The 11,419-nt window shown below is 42.3% G+C and overlaps 1 long non-coding RNA gene across 1 annotated transcript; it reads left to right on the forward strand.

Moving 5' to 3' along the window:
• The first annotated feature begins 6,541 nt into the window (after nt 1-6,541).
• Nucleotides 6,542-9,741, forward strand: LOC100191805 (uncharacterized). Its single transcript, NR_160020.1, has 2 exons — nt 6,542-7,551; nt 9,304-9,741. It is a non-coding gene; the product is annotated as an uncharacterized lncRNA (long non-coding RNA).
• Nucleotides 9,742-11,419: the final 1,678 nt, after the last annotated feature.

Consider the following 11,419-nt stretch of genomic DNA (forward strand, 5'->3'; position numbering starts at 1 on the left):
GAAGACGAAGCTTCTTTTAAGGGTCAAGCTGAAGCTCAGAAGCGCGAAATTGAAGATCTTCGGAAACAACTGGCCAGAGCCAAGGAAGAACGCATACTTGAAGAAACAAGGCGAGAACTCAGCGACCAATGGGCAGATCACTTAGAAGTAACTGTTGAAGAGCTTCGTTCGTCCAAGAAAAGATGCTATAACAAATCTATAGAGTGTGTTAAGAAGTTAAAAGCTAGCTTCGCCAGGGTCGGCGCCTTCTCAAGCGAAGAAAACTTTACGAGAGGCAATCCCGAAGATCCCATCGAATGGATCAACCACGAAGCTGAGGCCTTCGAAGAAATTTTAAATAGCCATGGAGATATATGTGCTTTCTCTGGTGCCAGAGGAATTGCCACCATTTTAGAGAAGAAGGGCTGTGGACATGTAAAAATTTTAGCACAATCCGAAGCTGCTTTGTCCTTTGAAGATGCAAGAGATCCTTCGGCCGAAGCTAGCATGATCGGTGGAAAATTTTTCACCGATATCTGGGATAATGGCGGCCGAGAAATGGCCGGAGAAATTATTCAAAAAAGTGAAAAGGGCATTCACGATGCTAGAGAAGTGGCTGAGGCTGCTGAAAAGAGTGCAGAACCCGAAGGTCAATTAGGTAGTAACTAATAGTTTTTATTGTGTTGTAATTTTTGGTTTTAAGCTTCGTTTGCCATTTGTAATAGCAATGTAGCCGTATCCTGTCCTTCTTCAGATCCTGCTGAAGCGTCTCCAGGCCCTCAGCCGAAAGAGGACGACGAAATTAAAAAGATGGCTGAAGCCATTATGGACGAAGTCGTCAATCGGCTCCTGAATGAGGCTGCAGAAGTTGTTCTGAGAGAAGATTAAATACTATTGTAAATTAAACTTCTGAAATGTAATATATTGTAACATTTTGTAATCCTGAATGTAATATACCCGTTTTTATTGCTCAACTCTTTACGATGCATGAAACTTTACACGTACCGCTTTTGAGTCTTTGACGAAAAAACACCTTCCCTTCTTTTCATGCTTCGTGAAGAGGAATTTTTCTTTGTCACAACAATATCCAGTGTTCTAATGAATAATATCCAGGCTTCGTGAAGATACTTTCCGAAGCTATACTTCCGAAGATCAATAATGTATCTCCTTGTGACATTATGATTTTTCCCTTTTTTCAAAACGTTCTTCTGTAGATTAATATGATGTCCACCTCTTGTGCCATATGCAACATGATGTATGATGCTTATGCTATGCGAAATGATGCGATGATGTTATGCTGTGTAAGATGGTGTTTATTCCGAAAATACACACATTCCTGCGACAAAACACATAATCTTTTGAATCAGCATTGTCTTTTTACTATAAGCCTCCCTTAGGAGCTTCTTCGCCTTTTACTTCGGCGGAATCAGCGTTTATTTTTCGCTGTAAGCCTCCCTTAGGAGCTTCTTCGCCTTTTACTTTCAGCGGTATTCGCGTTGACTTTTCGCGCTTCGCCTTTTACTTAGGCGGTATCAGCGTTGACTTTTCGCTGTATGCTCTGCATTCCCATTGGAACGACTTTGGAGCAGAAAACTTACACTGCGCTCCCTTTGGAACGACTTTTTTGTGACTTCGGCCAACTTACTCTGCGTTCTTTAGAACGACTTTTTGTTGCTTCGAAGAATTTTCGATAGTTCGAAGGTCCTCTTTGTTATCACAAGTCTTTCAACAATTTAATCATGTGAAGAAAATATATTTTCCTTGTGGGAATCAACGAAACTATTTACATGAAACTTGAACAATGTCCTTTATTACAGAAAATAAAACTGAATGAAAAAGATTGCTATTAAGGTAGGATATTTGTCAATAGATGTGCTTTGACTCTGGCACAGTGCTGTTGACTGTGCGAGCTTCGGACTGTTCTCTGAAGTCCCTTTGATGTGGAGCATATTGGCTCCCTTCTGGCTGCTGACCTTGTTGCAGCGGTGGTGGAGGCGGAGGTTGTTGCCAAGAAGCCTGAGGTTGACTGCCGAAGCAACAGAAACTGCAGGGTGATTGCCTACATACTCTGGGATGTAAGGCAAATGATACGAAGCAGTGTGCATGACCTGCTTCGGCTGAGCCTGTTGTGCTGCCGCTTCGGCTATTTCTTTTTGCTTCTGGATGGTAACATGGCACATCCTAGTGGTATGACCTTTGTTCTCACCACAGAATAAGCAAAAGATTCTTCTCGGTTGATCGCCGAATCTTCCTCCGAAGCCCCTGGCGCCTCTGCCTCTTGGAGCTGGTGGTCGGAAGGAGCCTTGCTGTTGCCCCGAAGCCTGTGAGGAACATTGTGGCCTTTGCTGTTGACTCCCTCTATCATCATTTTGTGTAGAGTTATGAATTGATCTAACATGCCTTGGGTAGAACCTCCCTCCGAAGCCCCTGGTCATTTCAGAAAACCTAAAAGCCTCCTCCCTTCTTTGGCGAAAATCATTATCGGCCCGAATGTACTCGTCCATCTTCTGGAGCAGCTTCTCCAAAGTTTGAGGAGGCTTCCTAGCGAAGTACTGAGCTGACGGTCCTGGCCGAAGCCCCTTGATCATGGCCTCAATGACAATTTCATTGGGCACTGTTGGTGCCTGTGCCCTCAAACGCAAGAACCTTCGGACATACGCCTGAAGGTATTCTTCGTGATCCTGGGTGCACTGGAACAGAGCTTGAGCAGTAACCGGCTTCGTCTGAAACCCTTGGAAGCTAGTTAACAACAAGTCCTTCAGCTTCTGCCATGAAGTGATCGTTCCTGGTCGAAGGGAGGAATACCAGGTTTGAGCGACACTCCTGACAGCCATAACAAAAGATTTGGCCATGACTGCAGCATTGCCACCATACGAAGATACTGTTGCTTCGTAGCTCATCAAAAACTGCTTCGGGTCTGAGTGGCCATCGAATACGGGAAGCTGAGGCGGCTTGTAGGACGGAGGCCAAGGTGTAGCCTGCAGCTCAGCGGACAGAGGAGAAGCATCATCGAAAACAAAATTCCCATGATGGAAATTATCATACCAGTCATCTTCGTTGAGGAAACCCTCCTGATGAAGGTCTTGGTGCTGAGGCCTTCGGTGCTGCTCATCCTGAGCAAGATGACGAACTTCTTCAGAGGCTTCGTCTATCTGCCTTTGCAGTTCAGCTAGCCTGGCCATCTTTTCTTTCTTCCTCTGCACCTGTTGATGAAGCATCTCCATGTCTCTGATTTCTTGATATATCTCGTCCTCTGGTGGTGTCGGGCTAACATCCTTCCTTTTCTGGCTTCGGGCCTCTCGAAGGGAGACTGTCTCCTGATTATGGTCCAGCGGTTGTAGAGCTGCAGTCCCAGTCGATGAAGCTTTCTTCGGCGCCATAGCGAAGGTTTATGATCGCCGAAGGTGTTCAAAAAACTCAAAGAGTGGAAGTGAGTTCACCGGAGGTGGGCGCCAATGTTGGGGACTTGTTCTCAAATGCTATGAGTCAAGAACAAGGCAACATAGAAAATGTTAATCGGTAAAGTCCTTCGTCCTTCGAAGCATTATCCCCCTTAGGATATAATGATTTTCGGACGAAGGTTATGAAGGGCGTACCTTCATAAATACATTATACAATGACGAAGGATGAATTGTAAGGAATATAAAGGACAACATAAACAATTATATATTACTGTCATTTATAAACAGAAATAACGTTGGATTACAAATGTACCTTCAACTTGAAGGAGATGAAAGTACAAGCGTGACGCAAAAGCGAATGCCAGATCAGCCCCCTAGTACGGGGATACTGTTCACCTATTTATAGGCACAGGTTACAGCCTATGCAAAATTACATTCATGCCCTTTACATTTGATAATAATTCTATTGTAATCTATCGAGGTCTGAATAGCCTTTTCATCTTTAAGTCGGTTTCATTTTGTTGCTATCATGCCGAAGCTTTCCTGCTCACACCTTCGGCGCTGTATCAACCTTCGTATTATTCTGGTCTGCTGTGATACCGACTTGAGTCCGAAGATACCTGTTCACACATTAAACTCCAGAAATACTGTTAAATCCTGTTTTTGAGGACCTTCGTAAGCCGAAGGCCCCCAACAATACTCCATATATTGCTATATGGAGGCCATCTCTTCATTAAGCGCCGAGCCACGCATAGGCGCCGCAGCCACACTTTAACCACAGGGCAGCCCATTATGGTAACTCACCTTCTTACCTAAGCGTAGGTACGTTGTTGCAAATACATTACACTTATTAGTAGTTCCATGTCTGTACACATCCATGGGGTACTAAATTCCTAGAAAAGTAAATACTCCACATCGCAACTTTCGTATATACATATGTAGAGCATGTATATAGTCAAGCATCAATAAGCACTCCCCTAGACCGACGTTTGTTCGGTCATGCTCTCACATCTCACCTTACCTTGAGCGTCGATCCATTCAAAACTGAATGGCCCCAAAAACAACATTACACATGTATGTAATATCCCCCCGGTTGTGGGTTAGTATTTTTTAAGTCACCTGATAGTCCTTAATTTAGGGCTTAGCAGAGGATGTCGCTAGCATTATTGTTTTTCAAAACTATTTTTCAAAACCAAATAATGTGTTTAGTTGAAAATAGGTTTTCGAAACCAAAACTTTGTTTTGAAAATATGTATGTGACCGTATTATACTTAATCCTGCTACGATACCAGCTGTGGCAGAACCTCCCAAGTTATTGGGCCCACATGCACCTGACTTTGTCTCAAAGACCTCAGACGGCTATGCATGTGCACCAGATAACTTAACAGGATCAGCCCGAGTGTCCCAAGGACCCTGGATAAACTACTTACAACCAAGATCGCAAGATTAAGTAAACACAAATCACACACCAATATTTTACAGCGGGATTTCTTTATTATAAAAAGTTACAAGTTACAACAAATTTACATTATATATACTGGAGTGATTACAAAGTGATTCAAAGAAATAAAATTTGAAATATTATAAATTATTTATAAGTTTGAAATATATGCTAGCTCAAGGACAATCCTCAATAAGAAGTATAGAAGAGATACTTTAACCTATAAGAAGGTTGTGCCCACCGGCGCTTAGCACCATCCACAGCAGCACAAATCTAGTACCTGCAACAACATGCGTTCGAAAACCCTGAGTACGAAGTGTACTTTCGCAAGTCTTGCCTGTCTAAGGAAAAAGACTCTCAAGGATATGCTGGCTTTTGGGAATCAAGGAAAAGCTTATCAAGAATCAAAGACTCTTTCTGCAGAAAAGCTTACTATGAGTGGATCCTTAAGAATTCATATTACTTGTCAGGTTAAGTAAAGTTACCTACATCTAGAGTTCTTTCTATCCTAGTTCAAGCACTTGGCCTATACTAGCTGTCTTTTTGTCATCCCTTCAGTTCACTAGATTGCTACGTGTAAGTCAGTGACCAAGTCTTCATGTCCGAGAAGTAACGACGATCCAAATCGATTAATATCCAGATGGGGATCTCCAACCACACAACATATGTAGCACTTAACCCTTGCATATGTCAACTCACCGCCGGGTTTCTCAAGACCAGAACGGGTTCACACCAATCGAGAGCACAGATACACCACCGTCCAGCCTCTTGCCACGGAGGGTACACGCTACTCTCGCCATCTCTCCACTCCCATTGTGTGGTGGCCAATTGTAACACCCCAGGTGTTTATCGTCGGCTCGACCACGAGTGCGGACTGTAACACGTAATAGCGGTGAAATTCGTTTTGGTTCAACCAAATTGAATGACTATTGAAAATATCGAATCCAATATCGTTGGTTTGATTCGTCGACATCTGGCTAAACCTCAGCCTTGTAATTTTGCTCAAACAAATTTATTTAGAATTCAACGAATAAAGTTTTCGGAGCAAATTATCGAAGTCGAACTCGTTTTAAGCTGGTCCGTTTACGTCTTGCCCAGGATAGTCACGAAAGTTATCTGAACGACAATCGTGCGCGAGGTTATGATCCAATTTATTATTCAGTACACTCTGTAAAATAGTAAAATCAAGTGTGTTTAGATATCGGATAAAATTTCTCGAATTTCAAAATTAACCAAACATTGTTCCAATATTGTCACCAATCCCATTTTAGTCTATTTATACTTCCCTCGGTTCTAACCTTAAAATAATGTGATTTGTTTAGCCTTAATATCTAGGACCCAGCTACTTGCATAAAAATTGTTAATCACATCGTTCTTCAGTAAACTGTTTAGAGGAGAAAACTCATATGGCTTCGGATGTCAGATAAATTTTTATCCGATTTCGACTAAACCATTATTATCTCAAATATCCAGTCCATCTAAACCCCGCTCACATCCAAACTGTAGAAATCAAATATATATATAAATGTTTGTGTTCAAAAGGAGGGCATAAAAAGATCTCTTTTGTCTACTAAACTCCCACCGTCTTCCGTATTCAGATTTTTTTGGCCGTAGCCCTATCTCCTTCGCTTGGGATTTTTCAGCCGTCGTTCTCATCCGCGTCGCACAGCAGCTGGGGAAAAAATCCTGCCACTCAGCCGCCGCCCTCCCTCTGATATTTCTCAGCCATCGTTATCTCCTAGCGCGCGCTCCTTGTCTTCTCCCAGCGCTCTCCTTCACTGCCGCGCCGCCCTCCTCCCTTCTCCCTGCTCCTTCCCATGGTGCGCAGGGCGTCCTCCCCTCGATTTCCTCCGTGCCTCCTTCCAGTCAGCGACGAACGAGGTTCTAGGCGGCCACGTCGTTGTCCGGCACCTCGTCTGTGTTTTTCTCTGTGCCACGGTCGAGCTCGCCGCGTCCCTTTGTTTGAGTCCGTCAACCTCCATCTCGCCCCGAGCTCCTTCCATGGCTGTCGTCGCCTCCAAGCCTGGGGTATTGCCGAGCTCGCCCAGCCCTTCCCCATCACACGCCGGCGGTCCTCCATTCCCAGCCACGCCGCTCTCTGCTCACTGGTGCTCGCCCCTGCCCTCTGTCTAGCGCCCTCCCTGCTCCACCTCTTCCCATGGCCGCCTGCAGCTCTCGTCCTCCCTCAAGCCCTAGTCGAGCTTTTCTATGGCGCCCTGGATGCCAGCCCCTTTACTCGATGCCCCTACTAGGTTCCTGGCATGTTCGCCGAGCCATCGCCCAAGCTCAGCTTATCCATGGCGCAGGGAACAACAACCCCTTTCTGTTGATGGCATGCTGCAGCCCCCTCCATCACGCTATCTCCTGTTCTCCATTTTTGCTGCAGCAAGTGGACGCCCCCAGCCCTCCATTATTTGCCCATCTTCCCCATGGTGCCAGCAGCATGCCAACGGTTCAACGATAGGTGCAGCAGTCTGCGCGTCGTCAATCTCCTCACATCAGGTCGTGTCCCTCTCTGTCCTTGCATGTTCTAGTTTCATTTCACTTTGTTGTCCATGTCGTGACGCTTGTGTTATCTCTGGTTTATTTTTGTGTATGGTGAGGAAGAGAATTCTAGGAAAAATCGATGAAGAAAACATGTTTCAGTTCGGTGCGCTCTAGGTGTTTGACGAAATGGGAGCACCAGGGAACAATCGTCGTTCTTGCATAAACCAAGTCGATTTGACTGTGGTGAGGCAATTTGAATTTCAAATAGTTGTTGAGTTGTTTTTGTCTTTACATTCGTGGTATAATCGTATAATTCATGAGTGGAGCTGCTATTTCACGTAAGCTATAGTGTCATCCTCCGTTGTCATGTCACCTAGGTAGAGCAGGTTTAAGTCATTGTGTGAACTGCAGATTTCGGTGCCGGAAATTTTTGGTGGCGGTGTGTTAACGTAATGTGGACGTGTCATGTTATGGTTAGGTTTTAGATGCAAATTATATAATGGGTGTATTGGTGTGTGTATGTGTATATGTCGAGAGTGATTTAATAAGTTTTAACTATACGAAGTGTGATCAAACTAATAATCCGAAGGATGAGTCTAGAGTTTCCAAAAATTTAGCTAATTAGTGTTGTTAGTATTAAGTATAATGAATTTCTATTCATTTGCATGGAGTCAATACCCTGCGTTAGTAATTATTATGTGCTGGATTAGTGTTTGGATAAAGGTATGGGAAGGTGAGGGTTGCTTGTAGTTTGTTTATCGGTTGCCGATCTAATTTCATCATGTTCATGTTATTTAGATGTTCTCTCTATCAAATTGATTTTGTGCGCGATTATGAGGTGGACTAGTCCATATATGTCATTAAGTGGGTGATTTTAGCTCTACTTTAAGATAAGGTATTAGCATATTTTAAGTATCAAGCACCTGAAAATTGTAGAAGTTAACTAGGAGCTAAATTGAAATTTTGTTGTTTGGGACTACATGACCATTTTTAGTTATGCAGCCAGTTTAGAGAAGTAAATCATGCTTTCAGTGAATGTGTGGTATAGGAAAGTTGTAGATAACTTCTTTATCTTACTTGTGTAAAAATTTCATGACTATAGGTCTAGCAGTTTAGGAGTTATGATTTTTCCAAGTCCAGTTTCAGAATCTGTCCAAATTATGTACAGGTTTCAAAAATTGGATTGTTTGACTAAATTAAACTGGGAATAAGCCCTTAATAATTATAGAAGAATTGTAGTACTTTTATTAAGCTTTCCAAAAAAGTCTCAGATCACCCTTTTTGGTGGTTTAGAGACCAAGTTACAGCTGTTTGAACTATAGAGTCTGAATCTGTCCAAATCTAGATAGAAAAGTGTGTTTGTGTTAACTGACTTTGATATGCATTGAATTAACCTGAGATGTTTATAAATGAGTTGTAGACATTTCTATTAGCTTTCTAAAAAGTCTAGGATCACCTGATTTGGATGTCTGAAACTCCAGTTATGGATTTTTGAAGTGAGTAGTCGAATTCTGTCCAAATATGGGGAAAATTTACGTTTGACACTGTTTGACCTTATTAAAGGTCGAATCTTGTTGTGATGATAATACAAAAGTTATAGAGGACTTTATAAGCTTTCCAGAAAGTCCTGGTTTACTATTTTTGGATGCATATTTTATGAGTTATGAGCAAAACAAATAATTGTTGCTCTGCTGTCCAAAAATCAGCAAGTATTAAAATGGTTGTTTGGAATTGCTTTTGTGTACGTCACTAGGTTTTGTTAGTTCTTGATTGGTTGATTGGTAGTCTTGTGGTTTTAAGTGACGTAAGTACCTTGTAATTGTGTAATAAAGTTTAGGTTATAAATGCCTGTGTTTCATAAAAGTTGAGTATGATTAACTCCAAGTGTGTGATTATTATGGAGTTTGCCATAGGTGTTTTGTCCTCTTCAGTTAGTTTATCTATTTTGTGTTATTTATGTTTGTTCTCATTCATATGCATTTCGCATTCCATTAGGTACGCTACATGATCACGTGATACGGAATTCAAGAACTGAGTTGATCTCAAGATGATGAAATGATGAGCTACTCCGACAAATGATGTCTGTGAATCAACCTAATGAGAGGTGGACCGATCAAGTGCCAAGATGAATATGGTCGTCAAATGATCGTCATCTAACCAACACTAACCTAGTGTTATCCCAGACAAGCCCCGGTGCATTTGCCACCTCATTCTGTTTTAAAAAGTTTTATCACCTTGAATGATGCATTAGGTGATAGGAGTTGTGATCAAACAGTTGATGCATTTCCTTCCTTGATTAGACAACCCTAATACCCGTTTTATGAAAATTTAGTGATGCTTAGCCCTTCTTATTAATTTAGGATTTGTTTTTTTAAAAGATGATATGTAACACGGGATAAGGGAGTTTGTGAAATAAAATGACTTGTGATGATGAAGCCGTTGTGGCCGCGATGATTTCATCATTCAGGTAGGGTACCTCTCTCATGTATCAAGTTTTGGGAAATAATATGTAATGTAGACCAGACATTGAGCAGGAAAGTTCGCCTGTCTGTGTCGATTAAGGACCGTTCGATGTAGGCCTGTTGTGGTGGAGACTTTGCAACTAGCCACATGCTTCGGTAAGCCTGAACCTGGCTATTCCATACGTGAAAAGACAATCGCGCACTGGGCGTGGGAGATGGTGGGAGTAGCGTGTACCCTCCTGGCAAGAGGCTGGACGGAGGAGTACTGTGCTCCCGGTTAGCGCTGACCGGTTCACGTTGTGGAGGGTCTGTGGGAACGGTTGACATATGTAAGGGTTAAGTGCTACATATGTCGTGTGGTTAGGGATCCCCAACTAGGTATAATCGGTTCAAATCGTCGTTTCTCCTCAGTCATGGAGACTGTACCCTCCGACCACTCATCGTAGTTTATAAGTAAAATAAGAATTTGGGTAAAAGAAAGCTAGACCAGGACAAGTGAATGCTCTAGATCAGGCAAATCTAGATTCAGGAAAAGTACTTAACTTGTGAAGTAAAATTTTGGCATAAGGATTCACTACTAGTAAGCTCTTCTGCAAATGACTCTTTGTAATTTGATAAGCCTTACCTTGATTCCCGGCAAGCCAGCATATCCTTGAGAGTCTTTTCGTTAGTCGGGTAAGTCTTACTGAGTACTTGCGTACTTAGGGTTTTATTCCTATTGTTGCTGCAGGTTGAGTCACTTGATTGTGATTGGTGTTAAGCGCCAGTGGGCACGACCTTCTTATAAGTCTAAGTACTTCTTCTATACTTCTTATTGAAGATGGTCACTTGAGCTAGAATATATTTTAAACATATAAATGTTTATACATTCAAAACATAGTGCAATTACTCCGATCATGTACCATGTAAACTTGATGTAACTTGTAAAATTTGTTAATAAGGTTTTCGCTGCAAATTGTTGGTGTGTGATTTGTGTTTACTTAATCCTGTGGTCCTGGTTGTAAGTGGTTTATCCGGTGTCCTTAGGACACTCGGACTGATCCTATTAAGTTATCTGGTGCACATGCATAGCCGTCTGAGGTTTTTGAGACAAGGGCAGGTGCATGTGGGCCTAATAACTTGGAAGGTTCTGCCACAGCTGGTATCAGAGCAAGTTTAAGTATAATACGGTCATATACGTATTTTCAAAACAAAGTTTTGGTTTTAGAAAATCTATTTTCAACTAAACACATTGTTTGGTTTTGAAAAACAGATTTAAAAAATATAATGCTAGCGACATCCTCTGTTAAGCCCTAAATTAAGGACTATTAGGTGGCTTAGTTCAGAATACTAACCAACAACCTGGGAAGGGTAATGCATACATGTCCAGTCGGTTTTGAATGGATCGACGCTCAGGTAAGGTGAGATGTGAGAGCATGACCGAACAACCGTTGGTCTAGGGGAGAGCATAAAAAGCGCTTGATTATATACATGTTAGACATATGTATATAGGAAGGCTGCGATGTGGAGTATTTATGTTTCCGAGATTCGGTACCCCATGGATGTGTATGGGTATACAGACATGGGAATACTGAGAAGTGTAATGTACTTGTAACGACGCACCTACGCTCAGGTAAGAAGGTGAGTTACCATAATGAGCTGCCCTATGG

This window comes from Zea mays, chromosome 2 (assembly GCF_902167145.1).
Source record: "Zea mays cultivar B73 chromosome 2, Zm-B73-REFERENCE-NAM-5.0, whole genome shotgun sequence".
In the NCBI taxonomy this organism is placed as follows: domain Eukaryota; kingdom Viridiplantae; phylum Streptophyta; class Magnoliopsida; order Poales; family Poaceae; genus Zea; species Zea mays.